This window comes from Macrotis lagotis, chromosome X (genome assembly GCF_037893015.1).
Source record: "Macrotis lagotis isolate mMagLag1 chromosome X, bilby.v1.9.chrom.fasta, whole genome shotgun sequence".
NCBI classification, from domain to species: domain Eukaryota; kingdom Metazoa; phylum Chordata; class Mammalia; order Peramelemorphia; family Peramelidae; genus Macrotis; species Macrotis lagotis.
This window is the reverse complement of record NC_133666.1, coordinates 349,821,700-349,826,044: the sequence shown is the minus strand read 5'-3', so window position 1 is coordinate 349,826,044 and position 4,345 is coordinate 349,821,700. Positions and strand designations below refer to the sequence as shown.

At 37.3% G+C, this 4,345-nt stretch overlaps 1 pseudogene; it reads left to right on the top strand.

Moving 5' to 3' along the window:
- Nucleotides 1-1,647: 1,647 nt before the first annotated feature.
- LOC141497805 (sorting nexin-2 pseudogene) lies at nt 1,648-3,293 on the top strand (annotated as a pseudogene).
- Nucleotides 3,294-4,345: the final 1,052 nt, after the last annotated feature.

Sequence of the window (4,345 nt, the reverse complement as noted above, 5' to 3'; positions counted from 1 at the left end):
GTACATCAAACAATCCAGAGAAAGTAACCAGTGACCCCCTAATGGCCGGCCATTTTAATTACTAAGACAAGTGAACACAGCATCTAGATCTTCAAAAGCAAACCTCTGTTAGCCAGCTCCCTCCCCACCCCAACACAAAGTCCTAGAAAGATGAGAAAACGGGGACACATCGAGAAATCCCTAGAAGAGACACATCCTAATTCAGAGAGATCTAGCACTACTGAGGAGAATATTAATTGGTATCCAGTCCAGAAAGACTTGCTTGAAGGAATCAGGAAGGCAATTTAAAATCAATTGGAAAAATTGTGAAAATAAAATCAAGAGAAGATTAACAAGATGCAAGAGAAAATTAACATGTCACAATACGAAAACAAATCCTTGGAAAACAGAATTGGTCAAATACAAAATGAGAATAACTCAGGTCTTCAATTGGGCAAATAAATAAAGAAATCATTTTCTCAAATCCTCAACTGCACAAATGCAAACAGAAAATGATTCAATCAAAACTGGGCTTGGACAAATAGAAAAGTCCTTCAAAAACAGAATTGACCGACTGGAAAAGTAGTTGTGAAAGATAAATAAAGAAAAATATTCTTCTCTACAAAAAAGAATTTAAAGGGCAGAAATTAATGACTTCATGAGACAACAAGATTGTGTTAAAAAAAAACCAAAGAGTGAAAAAGTAGAAAAAAAATGTAAAATACCTCATCAGCAAAACCACTGACCTTGAGTACAGTTTGAGATGGGAGTACCTGAGAATTTTAGGCCTTCCTGTAAACATTGAAGAGAAAAAAAAAAAGCCTGGACTTAATATTACAGGAGTTAGTTATGGAAAATTACCCCAATATCATGGAAGCACAGGGCAAAATAATTATTGAAAGAATATATCAATCACCTCCAGAAAGAGATCCTAAAATGAAAACACCAAGGAATGCTGTGAACAAATTTCAGAACTATCAGATAAGAGAAGTAATCTTACAAGCAGCCCAAAAGAAACAATTTAAATACCAAGTAGCCACAGTAAGGATTACCCAGGATCTGGCTGCAGCAACATTAAGGTATAGAAAGATCGGGAATGAAATATTCCAAAGAGCAAGGGAGCTTGGAATGCAGCCAAGAATCTACTACCCAGCAAAGCTGAGCCTTCTCTTCCAGGGAAAAAGATGGACCTTTAATGAAATGGGAGACTTCCAAGATTTCATGAGGAAAAGCCCAGAGCTAAATAGAAAATTTGGACATCAAAGAGGAGGCTCAAGAGACACAAGAAAAAGTAAAATAAACTGCTATCCAATAAGATGAAATTGGCTATATACCCACTTGGGAGAAAGTGCCTCATAACCATTGAGAATACAAAGCCAAAGGTGATGGATACCCATAACTTTTCTGTGACTCATATAGAATAATATTGAAACAATACCTCCTTAAAAGGGGGGGGCAGTAAGGAGAAGAGAATTTGAGGCAGACTGGATGGGGTAAGTATCACTACATCAAGAGGCACAAAAGACCTATTGCAATTGAGGGGAAGAAGGGAAGAGATGAGAAATACCCAAATCTTCATTTCATCTGACTTGGCTTAAAGTTAATTTAGACATGCTTAGTGAAATTGAGAAATTTTGAGGCTGAGCTCGTGCAGTTGGATGGATGAAGATGGCGGCCAAGAGAGAGCCTCCTCCGCTGGGGGACGGGAAGCAAATGGATTTTGAGGAGCTGGAGGATGGCGAGGACCTGTTCACCAGCACTGTCTCCACCCTGGAGTCAAGTCCTTCATCTCCAGAACCAGCTAGTCTTCCTGCAGAAGATCTAAGTACGAATTCCAATGGTCCTAAACCTGCAGAAATCATACTAGATGATGACTGAGAAGATCTTTTTGCAGAAGCCACAGAAGAAGTTTCTTTGGATAGTCCAGAAAGGGAACCTATACTTTCTCCAGAGCCTTCTCCTGCAATCACCCCTATAACACCTACCACATTAATGGCACCAAGAATTGAGTCAAAAAGTATGTCTGCTCCTGTGATCTTTGATAGATCTAGGGATGAGATTGAAGAAGAAGCAAAGGAGATGTTTTTGATATAGAAATTGGTGTTTCAGATCCAGAAAAAGTTGGTGATGGAATGAATGCTTATATGGCATATAAAGTAGCAAGAAAGACTTCCTTGTCCATGTTCAATAAGAACGAATTTTCAGTTAAAAGAAGGTTTAGTGACTTTCTTGGATTGCACAGCAAATTAGCCACAAAATACTTACATGTTAGTTATATTGTGCCTCCAGCTCCCGAGAAGAGTATTGTAGGCATGACTAAAGTGAAAGTTGGGAAAGAAGATTCATCATCCACAGAATTTGTAGAAAAAAGAAGAGCAGCCCTTGAGAGATGTCTTCAATGTACAGAGAAACATCCAACATTGCTTCAAGATCCTGATTTAAGACAATTCCTAAAGAGTTCTGAGCTGCCGAGAGCAGTTAATACTCAGGCTCTTAGTGCAGCAGGAATATTGAGGATGGTGAACAAGGCTGCCAAAGCAGTCAACAAAATGACAATCAAGATGAATGAATCAGATGCATGGTTTGAGGAAAAGCAGCAGCAATTCGAGAATCTGGATCAGCAACTTAGGAAACTTCATGCCAGTGTTGAGCCCTGGTCTGTCATAGAAAAGAACTTTCAGCCAACACAGCTGCCTTTGCTAAAAGTGTTGCCATGTTATGTAATTCTGAGGATGATACTGCTTTATCTAGAGCTTTATCTCAGGTGGCTGAGGTTGAAGAAAAGATAGACCAGTTACATCAGGACCAAGCTTTTGCTGACTTTTATGTGTTTTCAGAACTACTTAGTGACTACATTCGTCTTATTGCTGCAGTAAAAGTTGTGTTTGATCATCGAATGAAATATTGGCAGAAATGGGATGATGCTCAGATTACTTTGCAGAAAAAATGTGAAGCTGAAGCAAAAATGATGCTTGCCAACAAACCAGATAAAATACAGCAGGCTAAAAATGAAATCAGAGAGTGGGAACCCAAAGTTCAGCAAGGAGAGAGAGACTTTGAACAAATTTCCAAAACTATTAGAAAGGAAGTTGGAAGATTTGAGAAGGAACAAGTGAAAGACTTTAAAACTGTTATTATCAAGTACTTGGAATCATTAGTACAAACACAACACCACCTGATAAAGTACTGAAAGCATTCCTACCTGAAGCCAAAGCCATTTCCTAGCAAGGTGACTTCAAATCAGAAGATTCAATGGATTTTTTTTTCTTAGTTATGCTAAATTCCACAATGAAATCGCTTTAAAATCATCTAAATAAACCACTATATATTTTATGAAAAAAAATAAATTGAGAAATTTCTCTTACCTTTCAGCCTTTAAAAGGGGAAAATGGGAGGGTGGAGAAAAAAGGAGAACTAAGAGAAGGAAGGGGGAGAAAGGGGAAATGGGAAAGGGGAAAGAAAGGGGTGGGGGAATTGATTTAAGAGGGCAAGTGCACTGAAGTTGGTGATATTCAGAAACAAAATATTGGAGGAATATAGATAAAGGGAACAAAGGAAAAATACTAAGAGAAGGAAGTTAGCATGGAGGGCAATAAATAGTTAGTTATCTTTGAATATGAATGGGATGAACTCTCCCTTAAAAGGTAAGCAGATAGCAGAGTGGATTAAAAACCAAAATCCTACCATATACTGCTTACAAGAAACTCATTTGAGGCAAAGAGATACATATAGAGTAAAGGTAAAACGTTGGAGCAAAATATATTTTGCTTCAGCTGAAGGAAAAAAAGCAGGGGTATCAATCCTTATCTCAGACAAAGCAGCTGCAAGAAAAGATAATGTTAAAAGTGATAAGGAATGAAACTATATCCTCCTAAAATGTACCATAGATAACAAAGTAATTTCCATACTAAATATGTATGCAACCAATGGGACAGCATCCTAAATTTTAGAGAAGTTGAAAGAGCTACAGCCAGATACAGACAGCAAAACTCTATTAATGGGAGACTTCAACCTTCTACTCTCAGATTTAGATAAATCTAGTTTAAAATAAACAAGAAGGAAGTTTAAGAGATAAATGGATAGTTAGAAAACTAGATATGATAGTCCTATGGAGGAAATTGAAATGGGATAGAAAGGAATATACTTTTTTTCTGCAGTACATGGCAGTTACACAAAAGCAGACTATATACTAGGACATAAAAACCTAACAATTAATTGCAGAAAGGCAGAAATAGTAAATATATCTTTATCAGATCATAATTCAATAAAAATCATACACAATAATGGGCCAGGGAGATATTGTCCCAGAACACCCAAGATGGCTTTCAGGGCATATATTATATCTTTATATGCATACATGAATATA